This window comes from Miscanthus floridulus, chromosome 3 (genome assembly GCF_019320115.1).
Source record: "Miscanthus floridulus cultivar M001 chromosome 3, ASM1932011v1, whole genome shotgun sequence".
NCBI classification, from domain to species: domain Eukaryota; kingdom Viridiplantae; phylum Streptophyta; class Magnoliopsida; order Poales; family Poaceae; genus Miscanthus; species Miscanthus floridulus.
Window position 1 is genome coordinate 66,832,376 of NC_089582.1, and position 17,352 is coordinate 66,849,727.

The window sequence follows — 17,352 nt, forward strand, 5'->3', positions numbered from 1 at the left end:
TTGTCGGCTTCCTGCACCTCGGGCTCCTCCTCCTGGTTGGCTCCCTCGAACTCCAGCAACATCACTCCCTCCGGCACACCTATTGCATGAAAGCGCAAGATAAATATCATGGATGCACATGAACGAATGTCAGGGATGCTCGGGGAATGCGCATGTTCGCTGTAGTTTACATATTCCAACTTAAGCCCTATTCAAATCACTTTACTTACCAAGTTTATACAACCTAATGTATAATTGCTCATCTTCAGTTAATGACCTAGCACCTGCACCTAAGCATATTCTCAAGTCAGGCTAACCCCTAAACAATCAACGAGAACATAGCACAAGCATACACTCAAACATTTGTATCTCAACAAAATAAAGACTATGTAGTGGTACAGTAAACTAGCCATAACTGGAGATTTATAAATCCAATTGACATGCAACAAGACAATCTGGAAAGCTTATGAAATTGTCTACAATTCATTTTCAGACCTCAGAGCATGATTCAAACCTTTACCAGGTCGAATTCATCAATCAACAGAACTCTATCCTCACAAGGCAGAGAGTAAGCAAAAACTGGAACCTAACTTTAAACAGCTGTAGTTTCTAAACTACGGGGTCAAATGCCCTCAAATTTTGACAGGAGCTAGATACAGAAAGTATCTACAACTCTTGTATTCATCTCATTCACAGAAAACCAAAATATCATGGGTAACTTTCTAAAGTCCCAGATCTGTCCAGAGGGACATAATACAAACGAATAATTAATAACTTAAGATGTAAACATGTACTTGGACAAAACTAAATCTACTCATATGTCACCCATATCACAAGGACACCAGAAAGTAGGGTGTTCATCACCAAAACATTTCCTCTAATACCTTTCTTAATTTATTTAATTAATTAGAGGAAATAGTAAACATATATGAAAACTACACCATTAAATCTACAAAAATTACAGTAGACAGTACATGCCCTAAGTAGACTACCATAAAAATTTCACACCATTTTAGTAAGTATAACAGCCTACACAAAATTGGTAAGGCAGAATGGCTTAAAATGGCATAATTAGGAAACCTTAGTGAAAAGTGTCAAGCAATAGATTTCATATTTTTCCTAGCATCCATAAGGTACCAAGATACTACCTACCAAGTTTCATGGCCATAGGATTCATAGATAATTTACAAAAATTCACACAAGTATCCACCAATGATAAAAGGAAAATCTATAACTCAAAAACTACACATGCAATGTCTCCCAAATTTTAACCAGAGCTTCTACTAAGCAATACTAGCTTACCCACAAAATTTCACAATTTTTGGATCACAGAAACTCAAGTTATGATTTAAACAAGTTTGCATGCCTTCAAAAACACTTTTCAAGTTCCTATTTAATTCATCCAAAATTTCTACATAAAGTGCTCAAGACATATTTTTCTTAAATACTAGACCTCATTGTGAGTCTAACAAAATTTGAATCACAGTATTTAGATCTACACATTTGAAGATACAAAAATCTCAAATCAGCATTCAAATTGGAATTTTTGAACTAGCTTATGACTCAAACAGCCACTGACAGCAGGGACCCGCATGTCAGCCGGACCCACTTGTCAGGGAGACAGAACAGAGGAGGCGCACGCGAAGGCGCGGCCAACGACGTAGCTTGCCAGCGGCGGCTCCTCCGGTGGAACTAAAGACACCGGCGTGATCTCCGTGATGAGTTGGTTCGATTGGTGCTACCAGCTAGAGCTACAACCTAGCGGAGGGAGCTTGTCGCCGGTGATGGCGGCACGGCTAAGCTCCGACGCAAGCTACCAGCGACGGCAAGCCACGGCTGGCTCAACCGAGCACGGCATGAGCTATAGGAGGTCGCCACGGTGCTGTCCCAGCAAAGAGAAGAGGAGGGGAGGGTTCCTAGCTACCCCGACCATGGCGGCCTCAACTCCGATGAGGGCACGCTCATGGCGGCGGTGGCTGGAATGGTGAATGCACTCTTACCAACGCTCAAACAGCTCGGCTAAGTGGTGGAGAATGGAGAGGTGAACACGGCGGAGCCACAGACGAGCTGGCCGACGCGTTTTTGCGGTGGTGCGTGAGCTAGGCGACGGCGAAGCAGGAGCGGCAATGGCGGAGCGGCTGCTTGCTGGCTGCGCTTGCTGTGGTGAGCGGAGAAATGAAAAATGGGATGGTGAGCAGGTCAAGCAGGCACGCAGGGGTGTGCACATCGTGGCCGTCCGTGCCAAGATGCCCGCGGCACGTGGCAGCGCGCTCAGGTGACCGACGACGGGTGGCGCCACGCGGCCGTTGTTCTCTGAAACCGGTCGCCACTGTAGCACGTCTAAAATGGCGATTCAGTTATCCAATGGCAACTGACAGGCGAAGTTCGACGATGATTAGCTTCTAATCCGTTGGTTATCAGCGAAATCAGTCAAGATACAAATTGTAGCCCTAAGTACTAGCTACACTTTATGTTAAATGACCAAGACCTAATTCCCAATGGATCATGAGTTGTATCAAGCCAAAGTTGGCCCGATCAAACTGGAATTGTATTAAGGACTTAGAAAATTTTTCAAATGTTGAATCCACATTCAAAACTGACTTGTGGGTCCTTTTTGAACATGTTGTGCACATTTTCATGGCTTGGCTTCTAAACAAAGTTTGTTCCTTATCAAATTTGCTACAACTTTGTTTTAGGTTGCTCAGACATGCAAACATCCTAAGCTACACTTTTTAAACAGTCAAACCAAAGGGTTCAGGGGCTAAATTTGGTCAAACCATGACTTGGGAACCTAATTAGTCAAAGTGATCAACATGAACAATGTTCCAAAAGACATTCTATGTGTAACTAAGTCACTTACAAGAGTTTTTAGCCACACCATACATTGGTCATACAAGTGTCAAGCAAGGTATGTACTAAAACAATGAAAAACACATGAAATGTTACAACTGTTTCATAGTCATGTTTCACTTGTTTCCTAATCTTGTTGCATAGTACTAACTAACGTTGTTTCACTAAGTGAGTGGCACATGTTGCACTTAAGTGTTGCACACTTTACATTTCATAAAGGAAACAACACACAAGAAACATAATGATACGTTGCAATGTTTCAAAGACATGTTTCATGTGATATAAGCTTGTGAATGAATGAATGATGCTCATGTCCATGAAATGCAAGTGCAAATGTGGAAGGCAAACACCTAGGGTGTTACAGCCCTCCCCCCTTATAAAAATCTCGTCCCAAGATTTGAAAAGCGTACCATTGTTGATAGAATTCCTTATAACCATCCCTCAAATAATCTTCCCTTTCCCACGTTGCATCGCGTTCACTACCCTGATTACTCCACATGACTTTGTAGAACTTGACCACCCGACTCCGAGTCACTCGCTCACGAGTGTCAATCACTCGAACCGGCTTTTCTTCAAAGGTCAAATCAGATTTTAACTCAATATCCCCCAATGGAACTCTCTCTTCAGGGACGCAAAGACATTTCTTCAATTGGGATACATGAAAGACATTGAAGATAGCACTCATCTCAGGAGGTAATTGAATCTTGTATGCCACTTTACCACTTTGTCCAATGATTTCAAACGGACCAACATATCTTGGCGCAAGCTTTTGCTTCACACCAAAGCATTGGTCACTTTTCATAGGTGAGACTTTCAGATAAACGAAGTCTCCAACTTCAAACTCAATAGATTTTCTTCGTCGATCAGCATAACTTTTCTACCTAGCTTGAGCTGCGGCCATGTGGGTTTGGATAGTACGGACTTGTTCTTCGGCTTCTTGAACAAAATCAATTCCATAATATCTCCTTTCACCGGCTTCTACCCAGTTCAACGGGGTTCTACACTTCCGGCCATACAAAGCTTCAAACGGTGCCATCTTTATGCTCTCTTGATAACTATTATTGTACGAGAATTTAGCTAGGGGTAACCATTTTTCTCATGAGCCCTTAGCCGAGATGACACATGCTCTCAACATATCTTCTAAGATTTGATTCACTCATTCAGTTTGCCCATTGGTTTGTGGATGATAGGCAGAACTTCTTACTAGCTTAGTTCCTAATAATCCGTGCAAGTGCTCCCAAAAGCGAGCAGTGAACTGTGGTCCTCTATCTGAGACAATAGTACGAGGGATCCCATGAAGTCGGACTATCTGGTTGAAGTACAACTCCGCATAGTCGGTTGGACAAAAGTCTATGCGGACAGGAATGAAGTGTGCCGACTTGGTCAGTTGGTCAACAATCACCCAAATGGAGTTAAAATTCCTCTGAGTAGTAGGGAGTCCAACAATAAAATCCATACTTATCTCCTCCCATTTCCAATCTAGAATAGAGAGTGGCTGAAGTAATCCAGCTTTCATGTGCACAGCCTTGACTCGACAACAAGTGTCACACCTAGCCACATAAGCGGCTATCTCTTTCTTCATTTTGGTCCACCAAAATCGAGGCTTCAAATCATGATACATTTTACTACTACAGGATGAATAGATAATTTAGAGGAATGAGCTTCAGATATGATTTGGTTTCTAAGCTCTCTATCCTTCAGAACTACCAACCTATCCTTGAACCATAACACGCCTTCCTCATCTACTCGAAAATGTTTGGTTTCTTGCTCTTTCATCTTGCGCTTGATGTGAAACACACCTACATCTGTCTTCTATAGCTCGATAATTCAACTCTGTAGAGTACAACTGACAGTGATGTTGTGAAGGACTGTAGGATGAAGGAGCTTTGACAAATGGACATCACTCTCAATCAATGAGTGGCAATGAGACTTTCTGCTTAAGGCATCCGCAACGAAGTTTGCCTTGCCAGGGTGATAGTGCACTTGGAGGTTATAATCCTTGATAAACTCGAGCCATCTCCTCTGACGCATATTCAACTCTGGTTGAGTGAAGATGTACTTGAGACTTTTATGATCAGTGTAGATGTTGCACACATTGCCAAGTAAATAATGTCTCCAGGCCTTCAAGACATGAACAACAGCAGCGAGTTCCAAGTCATGTGTGGGATAATTCACTTCATGCTTCCGAAGTTGGTGAGAGGTATAAGCAATGACTCTACCCTCTTGCATAAGAACACCTCCTAACCCAATACCTGATGCATCACAAAACACATCAAAAGGTTTCTCGATATCCGGTTGTGCCAAAACCGGAGCCGACGTTAGAAGAGTTCGCAGGGTATGGAAAGCCGCATCACACTTAGGAGTCCAGACAAACTTCATGTCTTTTTGCAGCAATCGAGTCATAGGCTTGGCTATTTTAGAGAAATCTAGGATGAAGCGACGATAATAGCCAGCCAACCCCAGAAAACTCCGAACCTCATGCACCGAGATGGGAGCCTTCTAGTTCAATACTTCTTGCACCTTGGTGGGATCAACCATAATTCCACCATCGGACAACACGTGTCCAAGAAAAGGTACCTCACAAAGCCAGAATTCACATTTGCTGAACTTTGCATACAGCTGGTGTTCCCGCAATCTAGTGAGAACCACCTGTAAATGTTCAACATGATCTTCTTCATTCTCAGAATAGACTAGGATATCATCTATAAATACCACCACAAATTTGTCCAACTCGGGCATAAACACTGAATTCATCAGATACATAAAATGTGCGGGGGCATTAGTCAATCCAAAAGACATAACCAGGTACTCATATAGACCATATCTTGTAGAGAATGCGGTTTTTGGGACATCTTCAGGCCGAATTTTGATTTGATGATATCCAGATCTCAAATCAATCTTGGAAAAGACTTTTGCTTTAGACAACTGATCAAATAAGATATCTATGCGTGGCAGAGGGTACTTATTCTTGATTGTAACTGCATTCAAGGGTCTATAATCTACACACATGCATAGAGATTGATCCTTCTTCTTCACAAAGATAGCTGGGCACCCCCACGGAGATGAACTAGGGCGGATAAGGCCTTTCTTTAGAAGTTCATTCAACTAGGTCTTAAGTTCGGCTAGTTCATTGGGAGGCATTCTATATGGCCTTCTAGAGATGGGAGCTATACTAGGAAGCAACTCTATCTTGAATTCTACTTCTCGATCCGGGGGCAATCCAGGCAAATCATCGGGAAAAACATCCGGAAAGTCACACACGACGGGGATATCTGCCAGAGACTTTGCCTACACCAAATTGGTTGTGCAAGAAAGATTGATGTCTCGGGGTAACTGTACTAGAAAACCCTCCTGATTACCAGGATCTCTGAGCATGACTACCCTAGTTGATGTATCAATAAGAACTCCATGACGGCTCATCCAATTCATTCCCAATATCACATCGATACCTAGCCTTGGTAAAACTACCAGATCAACCTGATAACTTCGCCCCTCTATCTCAAATTGTACGTCCCCAACTACCAGCTTGGTTGGGATAATACCACATGTAGCCCTAATATAATAACCCTCACCCTCAACAGTATATGTTTTCTGCATAAACTTGGATGCAAATGCTGGACTAATGAAGGAATGCGAAGCACCTGAATCAAATAGTACAACTATGGGGTGTTGGTCAATCAGAAACTTACCGACACTCACTACCTCTCCTAAAGGAATCTTAGTAATGTTAGTGTGGTTCACTTGTCCCTGACGGCCACCTTGGTAGTTGTTCTTCTTAGGGTAAGGAAACTTCCTTGACCAGTGGCCTGGCTTGTTGCAATTCTAGCACGGCATGTTGCTTGGTGGCACACTGGAACTACCTTGACTGGTAGTGCCCTTGGGAAGAGCAACTGTAAATGCCTTGCGAAACCCAGTCTTGGTGGGATTCTTCTTCTACGGTGGGCGAAACTTAGCGGCTGACGCTGGGGGACGAAATGGAGCCCTCTGTGTGATGGGAACCTTAGATTGTGAGGCACCCGCCTCATAGGCCCTCTTATGACTTTTCGAAGCCATGTATACAGCATTGTTGTTCTCTTGCGATAAGGCATCACTCACAAACTCATTAAAATGAGCACACTTGCAATTTCCCATGGTCTTCATCAGTTTGGTGCTAAGTCCCCGCTTGAAGCTAGCAATCTTCTTGGCATCGGTGTCCACAAACTCGATAGCATACCTTGCATGGTTGTTGAAAGCTTGCAGGTATTCATTCAGGCTCTTGTTCCCCTAGGTCAGCTTCATGAACTCTGTATGTTTGATCACCATAAGACCAGGAGGAATGTAATTTCCCCTGAAAGCAGACTTGAACTGATCCCAAGTGATTTGGGCATTAACAGGCATAGTGGACCGATGATGACTCCACCAAATGCCAGCTGGCCCATGCAGTTGGTGCGATGCATACTCAGTTTTTAGCACCTCAGTCAAGCGGAGCAGATGGAACTTCTGCTTGAGAGTATTCAACCACTCATCAGCTTGTAGAGGCTCCTCAGCCTCCTTGAAGATTGGGGGTTTCGTGTCAAGGAAATCCTTGAAATCACTGTATTGATTTGGATCCGGTCCTTGGCGTGGACCACGGCCATCATGATTCGCAATCGTACGGAGGGCCTCGGCCATAGTGCGCTGTCCTTCCACAAGCATTGCTATTAATTCCGTTGGTGTGGGTGGTGGTGGCGGAAGTTCATCATCATCACCCGCACCGGTGGAACGAGTACGAGGCATCTGCACAATGCGCAACCAGTAATTATTGATGATGTCAGCATATTGGAGAGGAACAATATAATCATGCCAAACTGAATTTACTGACGAGAATAAAAACTTCATACAATAAACAGAGGCAATAATTCATTCTCCAATCACCACATCATCAAGTAGATTACTAGCGCCAAACGCAGTGCATTCCAACATGACAAGTTTTAACTTAACCATTACGATACGCATCCCGAAGGGAGCGAATTAAAGTACATTACATGCCGAATTTGAATTAAAAAGGTACATCCAACATCAGTCTTCATACTTAAGTTCATTACATCACTGACTGCAAAAGCTTAACTAGTGAGGCTTGCTAACGAACTACTCGTCGAAGTGATCGCTGTCCACATCGGAGACACCTTGGACTTCTTCTGGGTCTTCCTCTTCTTCTTCATCTGCCGGCTCAGCTGCATTATCATCCATCTGCACGTCCTCTTCTTCCTCATCGGCCTCAATTACTTGAGGTCCACCCACTATTGGATACCTTGGTATGGGACGAGGAATAGGAAATAGACGGTTGTGCAGCTGATGGTGCTCAACCTGAAGCTCTTCAAGCTGTTCTTGTAGTGCTTGCTCTCTTTGAAAGGCGTTGTGGTTGGCCAAAATCCAACCCCAACGTCTTTCTTCTGCTAACTCTAAAGCGGCATCCCAGTGACGTGTCACACGATCCAACTCTTGTGCGGCCTCATCTCTCTCAATAGTGAGGTTCATCAGCTGGTTATGAAGCACGTCTCTCTCGCGTGCGGTTTGACCCCACTATTGCAGACGATAATTTGCAATACCATGAATCTCCTCAACTTCTTGCTGAGCTCTCCCACATGCATCCGCCCTACGGCGATACTTGCAGGCACGCAACCTGCACCTGTGCTGGGCTTCCATTGCCTTGCCAACTTCATCTAGTGCACTTGAAAGGGTGTTTTGCCTGACTCAACAAAGCTTCAAGACTGCCATCATAGCACTCATTCCAGCATTGTCGCTCTGCACACGTTCGCCATGGCCTCGAACCAAGGCCTGACCAACGTCCTGAGTCCACTCAGCCTCGGTAGGGGACACTCGGGGAATGGATGAAGCAGGTCCACCCACTAACTCATCCTCGAAGCTCTATGCTATGTCCATCAGCACATCCAGGGTAGCAACCTAAGCGGCTTCCCATGGGCTTCGCCCATCAGTCTCAATGCTCCACCCATGCCACAATGGTCTTGTGGGGTTTTGCGGCACTACAAAGGTCACGACGTACCATGGTACATCTCCCAATGGTACCGCCTACCTCCACATGTAGCTGGGTGCCTTCGGGTACCTGACTGAACTGAGCACCCTCCAGAGCAAGGTGGGAGTACCGAACTAGTCCAGAAAGGTGCTGCTTCCAGTAGGAAACACGGGTGCGGCCATCTGTATCAAAAAGGGATGCAATTCACGTGAGAGGGTTACTTTGCTGAGAGATTGTACTTTATACTTGGGATAAGTAATTATAAGGGAGGGAGTAATGCAATATGAATGACATGAGTGAATATGATGCATGCTCGTTCCGTACGTCCACACAAACCTAAGAAAATTTAAGCTTTAGCGGGATATACGGTGGCATACATACGTTCTCTCAATTAGCGGTAACTAGTCGATCTATACGGTGCGTTGTTAGCGTACCTGCAGAAAAACTTCATTGCAGCCCAACCCAACAAGATATAATGCTAATTACACAAGTAGTAACTAAGATACTCTCCATATATACATCCCCTGATATATATACTTCGGTATCCAAACTACCCGACAAACATACCCACAATTAAGTACCTTTATATATACATGTATGCAACATGTAAATACTCCAGTAACCACAACTAACTCTCCCCTAGACCAACGGTTGGACGGTCATGCTCTCGCAACTCACACTTACTATAGCGTAGAGGCAATTGATCCATACATTACCATTCAAACGAATGGCACCCATGCAATATCACGCCGCATGGACGACAAAATAGAAACAATCAATTCCCCCAAGTTAGTAATTATATATAAGCCACCTAGAAGTCCTTATGTGGGCTATAAGGGATGTGATCACCAGTATACCATAAAAATTTTGATTTTTGAACACTTATATATAACTATAAGTTTAAAACCCATTTTTACAACAAAAGCTTTTGTTTTAAATAGCCATAAGACATGTTTAATGTTGAATCTAGCTCTGATGCCAGCTGTCACAGAACCGACCAATTTATGAGAGCACAAGTACAAAAACAATCGCCAAAACGATCAAATTCTCGAACTTGAGCCCATATAAACCCGGTAGTCAACCGAAATCTCGAAGGATTTCAAACCAACTTGCATACAACCAAGATCACAGTAATTCAACATAACATATCGTACGTTACAACATTTCGTAGATGTTCGCAAATAGATTACATCATCACAGAGTCATCGTTATTACAAAACAAGTCTTGTAAACATGCGGAAGCAAATAGTTTAACTCACATACCGAGTTAAAATACACATACTGGTTTGCTGATCACGGCCCGCAAAAGCATTCAGATAAGAGAACGGAGATCATGCCCATGATCTAGTCTTCATCACCCGCTGGGTGGAGACAATACTTATAGAATCCCTGATATAGAAGGTCATCTACAACAAGAGGGAATAAACCCTGAGTACGGGAATGTACTCAGCTAGACTTACCCATCAAAAACCAAACAAATGACACCAAGAATTATGCATAGCTTAATGTAGTGGAGCTGGCTGACACTTTCTTTTTGTAGAGAAGCATAAGTAGTATGATCAACTCTTATCCTGACTAGCAGTGACTTTTTAGCCATTATCCTGTCATCTATATTAGCACCTATACTAAGCAATCATTTTATTAGGGTGCAAACATTAATAACCATATCAGGTATTCATTGTGGCAACCTTATTATCATCATCCATTTAACCATATCGTTAAATTAATTGAATCTACATTGCCGCTGCTCAGTCAAGTTCTCACTATCCGGGAGAGACGGCGATTCGAATCGATTCCTATCCAGCTGGAGGGGTATTCCTAAACACAAACTCTGCTTCCCCTATCAGGGTCGCAACAAGTCACCGTTGGTACAATTCAGAAGTCGCGAGTCTGAACAGTGCCGCAAAATCAGAGAACCACTCTGCCATGAGTGCTCGGTGACTTAACCCGCCCTTGGGCTTACGCCAATGGTTCCCTGCACATTCTTACTTCCATCTAGATTGTGGACCCCTGCTCGCATCCCCGGCCTAAACCGAGCTACTAGGCTTCGTGGTCGAAACGACTTATCCGGCCAGCTAAGTGTTAGGCTACGTTCAACATGACATGAGGATGTATAGCGTATCGGTCCTTAAATGACTCAGACGGAGTCACTATGTTCAAACCTACACAAGACCCCGCCCGGTCTTAATTCATTATTCACATGGTTCTTTTCCACGATAGCAAATATAGCCAACCGTGATCCACCTCATCCTAAAGCTCGCAGGTGACCGGAAATCACCTGACTTCTACCGCACTAAGCATGGCTAAGCATTTAACCCGTCCTGAATTTAAATAGGATTCTAGTGCGATATCTGGACAAGGAAGGATATATAATGCAGCAATTGGTTCCAACCAATTCCTATACTTAATGCATCATCAATGAATAAAAGATACTCAATGTATTTGTAAAAACATGGGAGGCTTAATATGCTCCGGGGCTTGCCTTTCAGGAATGAGGAAGGCTGGTGGTCAGGGCACTCGGGCAATTCCTCCGCAGCGACTGCTTCGTCGGCTTCCTGCACCTCGGGCTCCTCCTCCTGGTTGGCTCCCTCGAACTCTAGCAACGTCACTCCCTCCGGCACACCTATTGCATGAATGCGCAAGATAAATATCATGGATGCACATGAACGAATGTCAGGGATGCTCGGGGAATGCGCATGTTCGATGTAGTTTGCATATTCCAACTTAAGCCCTATTCAAATCACTTTACTTACCAAGTTTATACAACCTAATGTATAATTGCTCATCTTCAGTTAATGACCTAGCACATGCACCTAAGCATATTCTCAAGTTAGGCTAACCCCTAAACAATCAACGAGAACATAGCACAAGCATACACTCAAGCATTTGTATCTCAACAAAATGAAGACTATGTAGCGGTACAGTAAACTAGCCATAATTGGAGATTTATAAATCCAATTGACATGCAACAAGACAATCTGGAAAGATTATGAAATTGTCTACAATTCATTTTCAGACCTCAGAGCATGATTCAAACCTTTACAAGGTCGAATTCATCAATCAACAGAACTCTATCCTCACAAGGCAGAGAGTAATCAAAAACTGGAACCTAACTTTAAACAACTGTAGTTTCTAAACTACTAGGCCAAATGCCCTCAAATTTTCACTGGAGCTAGATACATAAATTATCTACAACTCTTGTATTCATCACATTCACAGAAAACCAAAATATCATGGGGAAGGCCAAATGCAAACGAATAATTAATAACTTAAGATGTACACATATAATTGGACAAAACTAAATCTACTCACATGTCACACATATCACAAGGACACCAGAAAGTAGGGTGTCCATCACCAAAACATTTCCTCTAATACCTTTCTTAATTTATTTAATTAATTAGAGGAAATAGTAAACATATATGAAAACTACACCATTAAATCTACAACAATTACAGTAGACACTATATGCCCTAAGTAGACTACCATAAAAATTTCACACCATTTTAGTAAGTATAACAGCCTACACAAAATGGGTAAGGCAGAAAGGCTTAAAATGGCATAATTAGGAAACCTTAGTGAAAAGTGTCAAGCAACAGATTTCATATTTTTCCTAGCATCCATAAGGTACCAAGATACTACCTACCAAGTTTCATGGCCATAGGATTCATAGATAATTTACAAAAATTCACACTAGTATCCACTAATGATAAAAGGAAAATCTATAACTCAAAAACTACGCATGCAATGTCTCCCAAATTTTAACCAGAGCTTCTAATAAGCAATACTAGCTTACCCACAAAATTTCACAATTTTTGGATCATAGAAACTCAAGTTATGATTTAAACAAGTTTGCATGCCTTCAAAAACACTTTTCAAGTTCCTATTTAATTCATCCAAAATTTCTACATGAAGTGCTCAAGACATATTTTTCTTAAATACTAGACCTCATTGTGAGTCTAACAAAATTTGAATCATAGTATTTAGATCTACACATTTGAAGATACAAAAATCTCAAATCAGCATTCAAACTGGAATTTTTGAACTAGCTTATGACTCAAACAGCCACTGCCGTGTGGGACCCGGGTGTCAGCCGACCCCACCGGTCAGCGACAGCAAAATAGGGGAGGCACGACGACGGCGCGGCACATGGCGAAGCTCGCCGACGGCGGCTCCTCCGGTGAAACTAACGGCACCGGCGTGCTCCCCAAGCTACCCCGCGTCGATTGATTTACAAATCCTAAGCTCTAGCGGTCCTCAAGTACTCCGGCCATGGAGCTCGGCGGCTCGGCCATGGCGCATGGCGGCGCTCGGCCGTGTCCCGGCGTGGCTGGACCGCCATTGGTGGTAGCATTTACATCCGAGCATTTACACGTGATGGAGAAGACTAAACGAGAGCTAAGAAAGGAGGAGGGGAACGGTGCCGTGCTAGCCATGGTGAGGTCACCGGCATGGCCATGGCGGCCATGGCGCGGCAGTGCGCGGAGCTAGCAATGCTCCTTACCTAGGGTTTGTATGACTCAGAGAAGACATAGACGAGACTCGTGGGATGCTAGCGGAGCACTGAGCGAGATGGTGCTGGGCGAGACGCGGCGGCGAGCGCGCACGACCTCAGCGGAGCAACAGGCAACGGCGGTGGCTTCTCTGTGGCTCAGACGCGTGTGGGTGGAGCGAATGGAGCAGGGTCGCAGCCGGGGTGAGCGCGGGCGTGATGTGGAGCACCGAGACCCGACGTGGCCCGAGCAGGCAGCGCAACGGCGACGCGCGGCACCACGCGGCGGACGACCTCTGTTGCCGGTCGGCCATGACCGATCTGAACATTTTGTTTCAGTGTTCATCGAGTCTGACTGACAGGCGAATTTTGACACCGATTATCTCCTAATCCGCTCGGCCAAAATCTAATCCAGATGGACTACATGATAGAGCTAAGTGAGTACTCCAAATGACTCAACATGAGCTCGAGCTAATTCACCATGGATTTCCATCTATAAGGTTCCAAAGTTGCCTTCATGAAAGCTGAAAAGCAGTTCCAATACTTAGAAAATTTCTAAGTGTTGAAACAGCACTGATCTTAGGCTTGTGGGCCCTTTTTGAGCATGTTGGGCACATTTTCATGAGATGGTCATAAAATAACTTTTGTTCCTTATATAATTTGCTACAACTTTGTTTTAGGTTGCTTAGACATGCAAACATCCTAAGCCACACTTTTTAAATAGTCAAACAAAAGGGTTTAGGGTTCAAATTTGGTCAAACCATGACTTAGAAACCTAATTAGTCAAAGTGATCAACATGAACAATGTTCCAAAAGACATTCTATATGTAACTTAGTCACTTACAAGAGTTTTTAGCCACACCATACATTGGTCATACAAGAGTCAAGCAAGGTATGTACTGAAACAATGAAAAACACATGAAATGTTACAACTGTTTCATAGTCATGTTTCACTTGTTTCCTAATCTTGTTGCATAGTACTAACTAACTTTGTTTCACTAAGTGAGTGGCACATGTTGCACTTAAGTGTTGCACACTTTACATTTCATAAAGGAAACAACACACAAGAAACATAACGATACGTTGCAATGTTTCAAAGACATGTTTCATGTGATATAAGCTTGTGAATGAATGAATGATGCTCATGTCCATGAAATGCAAGTGCAAATGTGGAAGGCAAACACCTGGGGTGTTACAGTTGTAACATCCTAGTGTTAAGCATTGCATTTGGCACTTGCATTTCATGAGTACAACCATCATCTAAGCATTCATGAGCATGAGCATATGGAATTTCATCTTATTCTTTACATATTATCACATGTGATGTTGATTATATACATGCATATGCTTGTGATCATGTTTCACCAATGCAAGAGATGGTTTTGAGGTCACAAAAACACCTTAGACACATCTAGGATGGTAAATGGAACAATGTTTGTATTCATGACATGGGCCAATTTTGCTTCTAAGTCCTAGTTTACACATAATGTCATTTTTCATGATCCTACATTGACCAAAGTTGAACTATAGCATATAGTGTTTGCATGGTAGTTGAACCTAAATGAAAGTTGTAGTTCATGTCATGTGGAACAAACTTTGTTTAAGGGTCATGAGCTAATTCAGTGCCTAACATGGTCAAATAAGGCTCACAAGAATCAACTTAATGCTGTTTTGAAACTAAAAAAATTGTGTGTTTAAAGCTGATTTTTAGTTTCCTTGTAGCTACCTTTGGTGATTTTTAGTTTGCAAACCGTTGGGAATTAGGCAAAACTCCTTTAAGCAATTTTGTAGTACTCATGTAGCTCTACAAAGTGGGGAAGATGGTTTGCCAAAATTGATCACGATTTGGGAGATTCAAGGGTTTGAAAATCGTGTCTCAGACGGCCTGCATCGGACTTAGCCGATTTGACTCGGTCGGCATCATGGCTGACCGGCCATAGGCCATGGCCGCCGCGTGGCTGCCGTACACCAAAGCTAGGCCCACACCGTGGTCAGGGTGGCATTGAAGGTAGCGACCTCATGTGCTCTTCCTCATGTTCACTCTCACTCTCTCCTGCCTCTCTCTCTCGCTCTCTCGCAAGCCATGAAGCTGAAGAGCACCATGCCGTTACCGTCGCCACGCTCCATGAGTAGCGCTCGCCGCCCACACAGCACCACCACCCAATCCACCTCACCCATAGCTCCATTGTGAACCACTCCACCTTCCTGAGCTGCTAGCTACATCAATCGAGCCCATGTAAAGCCTCAGGACGAGTTTGCCGTCCCCGCGGCCATCATCGGAGCACCGCTGAGCTAGCGCTCGCGCGTGGCCATACTCCTCCAAGCTCTCTCATTTTCTATCTCCTCAAGTTAGGGATAGCCTAGGACTAGGTCCAGCTCACACTACTGGCTTTTAGCCAATACCGACACGCCAATCTAGAACGTGGCCTCTCGCCACTGTGCTCTCACCGCTGTGATGCCATGCACGCGGCCAGACCTCATCGCCGCTCCACCATGGCTCTATCCTAACCCTAGATCTCCGCTAGGTCACCACAAAGCTATAGCCGTGCTCGCCCGAGCACGCCAGTGCTAGGGATGGTCAGAGCACCTCCGTGCGCCTCCATCGAGCCGCCATTAGCGCCGTCGCTGTAGCCAACCACCGTTAGAGTTTCGACGACCTACATCACTCGATGTAGGATGTTAAGGGGAACATGACGGTGGTGACGCTACCGCCGGTGACCTCACCATCGGCGAGTTATCACCGGTCAAGCACCGTGCTCTGCTCCTATGTCTCTAACGTGTGGGACCGTTGACCTGCGGGTCCCTGCTATCAGCCACCGTGGGTGTATGCACAGGGTGTACCTAGCTGTAGCTCCCGGTTAGAAATTTGATTTTTCTTTATTTATTTTTCCAAATTTTCTAGCAAACTTGCAAAAATCATATCTAGAGTTAGGAGTATCCAAATGGGGTGATGAAAATTTTGTTAGATTCTTCATGAAGTGTACTATTTGATAAAAATATGAAACCTACTGTTTGGGATATTTTTCTAGTGGAATTAAATTGAGCTATATAAGTGGTTTTAAATTTGTTTCTTTCTTGTAAAATGCATATCTTGAGCAAGGGAAGTGCAAAAAATGTGATTCCAATTTTGCTAGTCTTGTGTTGACATGCTCTAACTAGGAAAAATGCTAAACCTATAGAAAACATACTTGAAAAATGGTCTTTCTATTTAACCTTGATTGTTTGCTAGTTTCTAGTGAAAATAAATGGGGTAAAAATATATAACATATGATCATGAAAATTTTCACACAGTGTTATGGAGCTAGGATGAAAGCAAGAAAAATATGAAATATGTTGTTTGACACCTTTCACTAGGCTAAGCTATTTTTGGTAAAATAAGTATATGCAACTTGTCATTTTTGTAGAGGTGGCTATAATTATCCAAATGGCATGAAATTTATATAGTAGACTATTGGATCATATGTAAGCTACTGTAATTTTCTCAGAATGTATTGATTATTGTAAATATTTATCCTTTAAATCACCTTATTATATAAGGAAATTAATAAATGTATATAAATAAATTAGTTGGGCTTAACCATGATGTTTTCTGTGGTACTTGATCTATTGATGTTATTAATTGGGCTTAGGAGTAATTGGTTATAGGCAGCTAGTTAATTATTGCTTTATAATTCAGCTAAATGGCTGCATGAGTAGTATCTGCTGTGTTGACAAATGCATGATGATATTGACCTCTTCTGTGAAACTTGTTAATAACAAAATTTTAGATAACTTACTCATCTTGCTTTTCCTAAAATTTCATGGTCACAGGCCTAATGGTTTAAGAGTTAGAGCTATTAAAAGTCTACTGTCATATTTTCTTGTCCTCTAGACAGATCAGAAAGATTGAATTGTTTGACCTAGATAGCTACTAATCACCTTAAGCTGATTAAAGGAAAGTTGTAGGCAATTTTATAAGATTTCCAAAAAGTCTAAGATCATGTTATGTGGGTGTATAAAACTCCAGTTATGGTCAAAATAAGTAGTTGTTGTCTTGCAG